This window comes from Oryzias melastigma, linkage group LG13 (genome assembly GCF_002922805.2).
Source record: "Oryzias melastigma strain HK-1 linkage group LG13, ASM292280v2, whole genome shotgun sequence".
Classification (NCBI taxonomy): domain Eukaryota; kingdom Metazoa; phylum Chordata; class Actinopteri; order Beloniformes; family Adrianichthyidae; genus Oryzias; species Oryzias melastigma.
Window position 1 is genome coordinate 26,961,792 of NC_050524.1, and position 10,983 is coordinate 26,972,774.

The 10,983-nt window shown below is 36.9% G+C and overlaps 1 protein-coding gene and 1 long non-coding RNA gene across 2 annotated transcripts in view; one reads left to right on the forward strand and one right to left on the reverse strand.

The window, feature by feature from the left end:
- scn2b (sodium channel, voltage-gated, type II, beta) overlaps window positions 1-10,983 on the reverse strand; it is a 20,899-nt gene that overhangs the window by 7,849 nt on the left and 2,067 nt on the right. The window lies entirely within an intron of this gene.
- The window catches only part of LOC118599535, a 3,219-nt gene continuing 2,708 nt past the window's right edge, over window positions 10,473-10,983 (forward strand). Inside the window, exon 1 of the long non-coding RNA XR_004948934.1 lies at window positions 10,473-10,648. This is a non-coding gene — a long non-coding RNA (uncharacterized LOC118599535). The remainder of the gene's footprint in view (window positions 10,649-10,983) is intronic.

Below are 10,983 nucleotides of genomic sequence, written 5' to 3' on the forward strand. Positions count from 1 at the left end.
TATAAGTCAAAAGTAAAACAATCATCTGTTCAGTATGTCATGTATGTCACAGGTTGTAGCCAGTAGCAATAGAGGAGTTTCCAGTGGCACAACTTTGTTACAGATTTGAAGTATTCAGTAAATATCTAAAAAATAAATAGAGAAATATGTATTTTACATAAAACCCATAACACTGGATACACACTAGAATAGAAATTATTACCCAGGATTCTGCACAGGTACATCTCAATACAGTGATTCTTCAATAACCTATAAGGGCAAGATGTAGGTATAAGCTGCATCCCTACTTTGGACTTAACTATAGTTGAAACATATCATAATTTAGTAGCTTTATTAATTTGGTAGCATTTATGTCAATTAGGTATGTCAGTATGATCCTGTTTAAATCTTTCGAGGAATAGTTCACATCTTTTCCTGAGGAGACATGAATTTTCTGCATAAAAGTGGTGTATTCAAAAGAGTTCATTGATTCGAGATGTAACATAGGTTTTTATATTATCAGGCTCGAAAAACCCTTGCTTTGATTTTGTGTAAAAAAAAAGTGTAAAAAAGCAGAATTTTCAGTAATATTTATTACCCAATACTAAAGTATGTTCATCAGGAGACCTTAGCATAAAAATCCTATTCAAATCCACCTTTAATATTTATACCTCAATGTCTATTTATTTTATGTCTATAAGAGACAGAAACCTTTTATTTTTTATTTTTTTTGCTTTCCATTCATCACTTTAATGGTAGAATATATCAACAGCATCCAAACCAGTCAATTTTATGCAGCCTGACACAATTACATTCAATCAAGAATGTTGTTGTTCACCTTTCGGCATGTCCCATCAAGGGTGGAAACAGTGAGTCATCTTTCACTGATTTGCACATTTGGTTTGCAAAGTGTTTTATCTGGGCTGGGGACTGGCACAGGAGGACTCAGACTCGGGCCTCCTGTGACAGCATAGTAGGGCACTAGCGAACCACACTGGAATAAGCTCATCACTCCCTCTGAGAAATGTACCCTGGTTACCAATGCACCAGTCCGGTATGCAACTAACAGCTCAAGAATGTTCTTTACACATAATTTATATCCTCTCCCTGTGGTCAGGTCAAACCAAAGAAAACTCAAAGGATATGTCAATGTAAAACTGAATCTAAAGAAACGGTATCACTATGACATCCTTGTTTTCTTGTGCCCTTGAACATGTCCAACTCCATCTGGGACACCATGAAAAATGGATAAAAAAAAAGCACATTGGATCTTTGCCCTTCAAACTACACCCCTAAAGGTTCAAATGAACATCAGCAGTCTTCTATGAGACAGAGAAATGCATCTTAAATGTATCCAAAAAGAAATGTTGTAGTTCTTCAAATTACCACCGGATGCTGGTTTCAAAAGAAAACAAAATTTTATTGGCTCCTATGTTAATTAGTTCATTTTGTTCTTATAATGAATATATGAAGAGGGTGGTTACAAACATTTTTGACTGAATTATTGTTATTTAAAAAAAAAAAAAAACATTTTCATACAAGCCAATTCAACTGTTTTGACTTTTTAAAGATCACATTTTAACATAGTCAGGTACATGGTTTGTTTGATTGAAAAGTGGGTGGACCCAACAAAAGTGTCCATTTTCAGCGTCTTCCTGACAGAAGACGTCTGTGATGATTGGTAGAGTATAGTTGTCTATGCTTCAACCTATAATTACTATTTCAGTGTAGTTTGCCGTACTAGAAAACACGAACATTCAATCCTGAATGTTCAAATCCCCGACAAATTTTAGACGTATTACTTTTTGTTCACATGTACATGAAGGTGAATATTTTTTCTAAAAAGAAAATTACTTTGTCTTAATACCTTATGGCACATGTGTGAAAGTCGAGGCCCTCCAGGTAATTATAACCTGCCCTTCAAATCATTTTATTTTATTGTTAATAATTTTTATAATTTTGACAAAATATATTTTTATGTAAAGTAAAATATTGAAAGTTATTTAAGATTTAAGTTGATTTATACAGGAATAATATCCAGGTCTGTTTTTATTCATAGTAATGTCAAAAAGTTATGTTTTCTAATTAAAGATAATTTCATTTTAGTGTGTTCAGTAAATGTTTATCCAGCTCTGCCCAGGACCTAAGCTGTGTTTTGGATGTTTTGGCCCCCTGTGTGATTGAGTTTGACACCCCTCCCTTATGGGAAACACCAGTGCCGTTTTGAAAACTTGCTGCTTATCCAATTAACTTTGAGTCAAAACTTGCCAGGAGCATAAAAAACATTTTTTATATACCTAGCCTCAGTGATGATAGTTCTTTAATATTTTTGACAACAATCTTGTCATTGGTGGTACAAAGGCCACTGATGTGGCACAAAATGGTTGCAATTACTTTGCACATTCTCTTCTTTGACTTTATTTCAAGTCAACTTTCCATTTTTGGGGGTTTTCAACAACACCGTGGGGAACCGTTGAGGTCATTTCCAATAACCTGATACATTCATCTTTGGTATCAGTCGATTAATCTTTGTGATAAATGGAGAAAACAGACAACATTTCCATGTGAACATTCTATCGTCACCCAGAAGTTATCGTTCCATGGCGTTGGATTTCTCAGACAGAATCTGTGCGTTTCTCTCGGCATGTGCAAGTTTGTGTGTGCGCTGGGACTCTGCACCAATCTTTTCTCTGCAGTCGAGCGTTTCTGGCTACGTTCCCACTGCTGCTGCACCACTCCACAGGCCTACCTCTCTGCACTGCACACACACATTCACACACGTCACAGAACTTACTAATCTCCACCCCCTCTGTATAATTTACACACATGCATACATCCACAATGCATACAGTGATTCCAAAGTCCAAGCTGAGGTGTAGAGACCTGGCTCTCACATACACCAACACCTTTCTACAAGGTGAGCCGTGTCAGCAGTGAGTTCACCCTGCTAACTGTGCTACGTCAATGTCATTCCAGCAAACGCACCGATCTGCACAGCAATGCACGCAGGCCAACCCGTTCACCCCTTCCCGGCACACAGACGTACCGCCTATGTTACTACTAGTCGAGCACACGCAGACGTGGAGCGTGAGAAACTGTTTGCTACAGACTCGTGCTGCTGCTGACTCAGCAGTCCTGTGGCTAGTGAGAAAGTGAGGCAGATGCAGAGACTTGCTAACAGATGAAATACTGCAGTGAAGCACCCCTTATGCGACACCTCCCTCTCTTTGCCCCTCCCTCATTCTCTTCCCCATCTCTGTCTACCTCCTTTGCCTCCAATCATGCCTCTTTCCTGGCACTTCTTGTTTCTAAGCCAGTACCACCTCATCCATTACTAGTTTGATTTTGTAGAGTCTTTCTTTTCCTCTTGGTTTTATTGTTAGCCTTACATGGACATTTGCAGATGAAATAAAAGCAGGTATGCCACAGTTTTTACTTTGTGCAGCAAAGGATATAACTTTCTGTTCTTGTTGAGAGGTTAATATCCTTTTGCCTGACCGCAGCACATAGTGTGTTATCGTACCAGCTCAACAAATGTGCTGCTCCGTCTGCACATGGGAGAGACAGAAGGTGTCCTTTGGTGTCATTGCAAAGCTGCATCTGCCTGTTTTACTACAGACAGTTGCCAGTCTAGAGAATACAGCTAAGCGTTAGATGTAACATACTGGTAGTTTTAAAAAGCTACGTTTTTAGGAATTTTATTGCTTTGTAATAAATATTTGAAGAGGTAAAAACAAAGTTAAGTCAAACAAAACAGAAAAAGAAACAGGGAGTTATGTCATCAAAAGAAAATTAATAAACAACAAATCAGAATGATTTTCATTCATTCTTTGAACACTGGGAACAATTTAGAGGAACCAATTAACCTATGAAGCATGTTTTTTGCTGATGGGAGGAACCTGGAGTCCGTGGAGAAAACCCACGCATGCACAGGGAGAACATATAAAATCCACATAAAAACCCAATGGGTTCATTGGTGATTTAGCTTCAGACCCCCCAGCCGGAACTTGAACCAGGGGCATTCTTGCTGTGAGGCAAAAGGGGTAACCACTGCACCACCGTGCCGTCATGAACTTATATAAACACACGAATATCATTTTTGCATATACACATTTTGGGCTACAGCGTTCAAAACTCCTGCATTTATTTGTCGCTATGCACGTTTTTAAGTTCTTTTCCGGGCTCTATACGTACAAAACTTGCAGGGATTGAGTGCGCATAAAAAGTTAAACCAGTTGAACTGTGACCAATCAGGGACAAAGATTAGGTAGTGGCCTATGGATATCAAAACATAGAGGTGCCAACTTTTTGAAAATTGATCATGGAGACATTAATAACTATGGGTGTAACGAGGAATCAATGAATCAATGTCTGTTCCTACAATCCAACCAGATTGATCTGTCTAAGGCAGAATTGAAATGACTCAACCTATATCACTGAGACATTATAACAGAAAAAACGATCAAGTCCCATCACAGCGGGAAAGATCAAACCATCGTTATGTCAAAAGTGTGGAAACAGAAATTCGTGAAGGGATGACCAGTAGCATAATGCTCAGTTTATATTATTTTGATGTGGAAAAACAACAGTGGGCTGAACTATAAGAAACTAAAATGTGAATGAATGTTCCATTCATTTTTGTTTACTTGTTTGTTTGTACACATATTTAATTCACACTTGATTATCTTTCAAATAATACAAGGAGTCTGGAAAACTTCACCTGCACTGTTCAATACCAGGTATTTATCTTTGAGTCACACTGGTTGAATTTTAGGCTAAAGATGTCCAGGATCGATCTTTGGTTAGTGAATTGGATCGTTCAAAATAAACCAAAATCAAAAGTGAATTGAAATAGCAACAACAAATATAGAGTCAAATTGTTGTTACACCCCTATTAACAACTCCAGTTTGTACCCGGCTGGAATTATATGACCCCAAGTCTTTCATATATCGGAAATGAGCTGTGAAAGAAAAGCTTGGAGCAAGATTTGTGAGATTTTAACCGCTTTGACATATCGCACAAGGCCTCCTAATTGTGGGTGCGTGCTCTAGTATCAGGCAGTAACAGTCTAGTGTGAACACCATGTGCTATATGTTCAAGAACCAACAAGACCTTCCTGAATGCTTGTCAAATGCCTGGTTAGTACGTAGCATAAGACACAAGCGTATGACCATCCTTCCCTAAAACCCAAAGGAGCAACTCACTATTGTGTATTATCTGTTTCACTTAAACTTTGGTTTTCTGATTTTTTATTTTTCTTTTACTCAGGACAGAACTGTCTTTCATTAAGGTATTAGATAGTAATATAGCTAAAACCTACAGTGGTTGCTGACGCTTCTGTCAGGTTGTCCACTAGTCTTCACTGATGATGAGGTCATTTGTTATGTGTTTGTTTGACAAAAAATTTGACACAAACTTAAGACTTGTGAGCAATAGCAGGAAAACAGTCACTGGAATGTATGTAACATTAACTTTTATATGTAGACAACATTTATTTGTTTTTTTTGGCTCACCTAACAATTATCAATAAGTGTGATTTTCTCTACAAAATATTGACTTTTAAAGGGTTTCAGTAAAGGCTTGGTTACAACTGCTCTTTAGAGTGGGTAGGGGCTGTCTGTGGGTGAACGATGGACAAACCTGTGCGAAGAACGCACAACAAAATAGAAAATAAAATAAAACTTTTTTGATCCTACAAAAGGGAAATTACCTATCAGGGTTGGAGAACGCTTGATGAGCCCATAGAGCAAAAAATGTTGTTTAAATTTTTCTATGGGCATGCTGCGGGTAAAAAGTTGTAGGGAATGCTTAGGATAAGTAAGTATTTGTGCAGGGTCAGTATGGAGTCAGTGTAAACACCTCAATATCGACTACAGTGCTACAAAAAGGGCACTATACAACACTATGTAATACTGTATGTGCGTGCAACTTCCATTATCCTTATGAATACTACACGATATATTTACCACACTCGCAACAAATTCTATGTTCCATTTTTAGGACGTCCCTTCAGGTGGCTGCATGAGCCTCAAGGGTACTGCAAGACACACTTGCACTCTCTTTAATATGCGTCCACACATGTCTACGACACTCTACAGACCACGACAACCCAGAAATCCTCAGCACCCCTACGAGTCAACCCCCGCACAGGTGCATGCGACTATAGGGCATAGGTCAAGACTTTGATCTTGTAACTGCTTTCTTTTTGGTATTCATATACTCATTTGTCTTGCTCTTATTTACTTTGTTCAAAGTCATACTGCATCCTACAAACTGCAGCAGCTGCAGGACAATATACTCACTGGCAAAATACGACTGCTGGGGGATCCCTGGGGAGCCGTAGAAAAACTATGGTACAGAAAAACTCTCCTCTGATTATGATATGAGGAAAACGGGACAGGGTTCACATCAGAGGCTTGTTAAAAATGTAGTGTGAGCGTAGAGCATTTGTCATATACTGCGGCGCTGGAGCTACTGCTAGAGACTGCTAAAGAAAACTGCAGACAGGGACAAACTGTTCAGTGAGCTGACCTTATTTCACTACAACTGCTAATAATAACAGTAGTACTTTTTTGCCCTTTCACTAACTCTGCTGTTCTGCATTCAGAAAAAAAAATGCTTGTAGTGAAGTCATATAACCTGATTTTGCAAAGTTTAATGTTCACAAATGTAGTTTGAACTTTTTATGTTGATCCATGTTGCTTTGCAGAAAATGTCTCCTTTTTAGGGAAGATATTGAGAGAAAAGATAATTGTTTCGTATGTTTTTACCATTTTTTGTTGAGAATTAGGGTAATTTCAAACTTTAGCAATGTGTTTGGATTTTCAACAATTTAACTGTCAGAAAGAATGTCTTACTGGAGACATTTAAGATAAAATACTATTTAGATATGTTGACATAAATGCAAAAAAGTAAATAAAATAGACACTGTATGACATTTTTACTACATGATATTTTTATATTCAGGAATGAAGGAAACATTGCTAGTGAATAAACAAACATGTGCATTATAAGTTAACTAAACTTTGACTAAAATTTTGCCAAATAAAATTATCATAACGTGATGGGAGGCTTCTGTCTGTCTCATCCTGGTTCTAGGTCAGGGCTAAGATGCCATGGTGATAAAATAGTTTGAACTTGGACTCATAAAGTATTATTTATTTAAAATAAATGTTAAGAACCAGATTGTGGCTACTATGTAGATAATATTAATAAAAAAGTAAAACATGAAAGGGGTGGGATTATATACATTTTCTTCTTCCCACTCCCTTTTAAGCAATTACCGGTAAACAAATTATATTTGACAATCATCGTATTTAACATATTCAATGTGTCATGTGCATTTATACGTGCAAATATGCATATTAATGAATTGGAGCAATTATAAAGTCAAGAGGATAGCATTGATTTTTTTACAGTTATTTTCTAATCAATGTACAAAATAATTTCTTAAATAAATTTGTTACAGTCATATGAAAAATGAGGAAACCCTGAGTAAATAATCAGCTCCGTCTTCAAAAATGTTCATATATCAATGTCCAATCTTAAAAAATTTATAAAAAATATACAGGCCTTCATAGGGTGTCCCAAATTTTTCACATGACTGTATATCTAATGTCGGTCATTTATTCCGCTTATTGTGTTTTTTCTTTCTCTTTATTCGTGAAAATTGATTGAAATAAACAAATCAATCATACAATGGTAATCAGACAATCTTGAATTAAATTTACAATTGGAATCGATTAAAAATGAAAAAGAGCTTGTTAAATGGAAACCCAAACATTGGAGAAAAACAGAGCATTACTAAACACAAACATGAGTAAAGGTTAGTAAAAACTAAACCTATTACAGCATCCTTTCTCACAGTTTGAACACAATCTACAAAACACAAATATTGTGGACGTTTTTATGAGTGTTCCCCATCCTCTTAAAAACACATCTTGTCAAAGAATAATAAGTTAAAGTACAAGAAAACACTAATGGCTTGTGAAAGTGAAGAGTAATAATGATGTAGCTCCTCAGGTTGTGCATATAAACTCTGCTTTCTGATTGGGATAAGTGCCCTTAAAATGGAAAATGTGCAGCTTGACCTCTTCAGAAGATTAAACACCATCAGGCCACTCCTGCTCTGATGCTGTGATGGTATTTGGTTGGTCTGTTGAGACTTTCATTGAGACTAATGAGCAAACGGGGGTGTCATGATAATATATCGTAGTCTTTCGTAGTATGACTTTAAGTAAAATCCCTGAGTCTCAGATTGCTACATCCACTTGTAAAGATGATAGCTGCTCACAGCTGCACTTTAGGGAGGAGTCACGCTCTGAGAGGCTTCAGTGAGGACATGATGTACCAGAGACAGAAGTGTGTGACTCGATGAAAATCCAACAAAAGAGAAGGGCAAAGTTAGTTTGCGTACTCTTTTTGGATAGAAACTTAATAAAACAAAGTCATTATAGTTAAATGCAAAAAGAGATCAGCAGGGCCTCAGCTTCAGTCAGTGTTTCGACATGGTTCTGCTTAAGGTAGGTTTATAACTGCTACTATAGGAATACTACTTCACTAGTGGTACATAATTGTGTGCATTGATACCTAGTTTGTATTAACGGTACTGGTGGTTTGATCTTGGTTCCATTTCACTGTTGATGGGCACACAAGGGCAGACTTTTTACCCTCAAGCTATAGTCACCATAAATCAGCTTGGAAGCAGTAAAAACGGATCTCAGACCATCATCTCGCAACGGCAAGGGAGGCTCACTTGAAGCTGCACATTGGAGAAGTGCTCAGGGCTCTTGTCCAATTCCTAATTTATTTATTTGTTAAGGACCATGTACATTAATGAACATCTATTCAGAGTCAAAGATGTAAGCCTACCAGGTTATAGCAACCATGCTAGTTTACATCTGTAGTCCTTTGGCAGATACACAGAGTAATCAGGAAAGGATAGGACAAGAAGGCCTTGGTTCAAATCCCATCTGGGACCTTTCTATGTATTGTCCTACCAGTGAATGGGCACTCTAGCTTCCTCCAAGTCCAGAAGCATGCTGCATAGGTTAACTGCAGACACTAAATTGTCCCTGGCTGTGAATGTGATTGTGTACACTCTTCGTTCAACAACAAACTGGCAACCTGCCCTCCCTTCACCCTACAATATCTGGGCTGGTTTCAGGAACCCCGTGACCCCAAAAGGGATTCAGTGAGTTAAAAAAAAAAATTGATGGGTGGTTCACCTGAAAGTCACTCGTTAGCAGAGCATGGTTTAACACTCCTTAATCAGCTTCTTATATCTTTTAAAGTCCTAAAACAACTAAAATCAATCAGAATGACTCCAACTATAGAAGTTGGACTGACCAAATATAATAATTGTATTAATAATGGATTGGATTTTTCTGTGCTTTTCCTGACGCTCAAAGTACTTACAATACGTATCCATTATTCATTCACTCCTCATTCTGACTTGGTGATGGTATGTAGTCACAGCTGCCCTGGGGCGGGCTGGCAGAGGCGTGGCTATTAGTACACGTCTTAGACCAGGACATTAACAAACCAGTTGAGCCACACCTGAGACAGAAAGTGTCTTGCCCAAGGACACAAAAACAGTTACATTTCAGCTTAGTGGACAAACAGTACAGTGTCCATTCAAAGACTGGGAGGTTGTGGGTTTAAATCCACCATTGGGTAGCTTAAAATAGTAGGATTAAAACTGTTTGATACTTTGCACGCTGCAACTTATGGCGATGTATATTTTGCTATTCTAAAATATAAAACTGTTGATACTCATTTACTGTTAACATGAATTTGAAACCCGATTCGGAATATACATTGTTCAGGTTTTAGATTGACTCAAAGAGATATTTAAAGACCCACTCCAATGGAATTATGTTTTTTATGTTTTTAACATGTTCTTGTAGCATTTTACTGATGAGAAGACATATTTAAAGACAAAAAAGAGTATTTCTTAAATCCTTGTAAATAAGAAGCAGACAAAAACAATGCTGTTTGATGACAGGTGGATGATGGGAAATGGGCACTTATAGGCAACTTATAGGCAAATTTCTATTTGCTCTAGAAACAAATTTGGGGTTTCTTCCTGAAAATGCCACAATCATGATTAACAGACCACTGGGAAAATGATACAATAAAAAAATTAAAAGGTGACTGAAGTGGGACTTTAACCTTGGATGATTTTTTTTATTATTTTATTTTATATAATAACTTAGTTTAAATGAAGATTCATAATTTAGATTTCCAAATTGTAATTCAAAACCGTCATCTCTGATACATTTTCACCTCAACCTAACTTGCTCTCCTTGCATGAAGTGTAGACACTCCTGCACTGCTACTGATGGAGAGCTCCCATGCCATGAGTCAGCAAATTTCCAGTTTTTGTCGGCATTTTTTTGCAGAAAAGCACACAACCCAGCAAAACCGTTGTATACACCGTTGACTCAGAGTGGGGAAAATATATAAATAATAATTTGTAGATGTGCGTTTATCCACAAAAATGAACAAAAACAGTGTGATAAAATGAATTTATTGTGATAAAAGTTTTAGTTTAACTAATCTCCTTAACTATTTGCTCTTTTTTAACAGATCTGTGTGTTAACACGCTGCAGCTAAACAACATGCACAGCCAAGGACAGAAGGAGGCTGACAGCATCGTGATCTGTGGTAAATAAATAAATACAATAAAACAGGCTAAAATACCAGTAATGCTATATTACAGTCTGAAAAATTTAAATTGCATTTTTTCGTTTAAGCACAATATTTTGTAAGGACTCAGTCCAATGAAAAATTGTGGGTTTTTTTGTGTTTTTAACATGTTATTGTTGCATTTTTGTCATGATAAAGCATATATCTCAAATAATATGAGATTAAAACTATGTTTTTGAGTATTCCTTCATTCAAATTGTAAAATTGATTATGAGCATACAAAAACCAGCGGGAACAATTTTACATTAGATCAAAATATAGTTGGAGTGGGACTTAAAACAATGTAACATTGG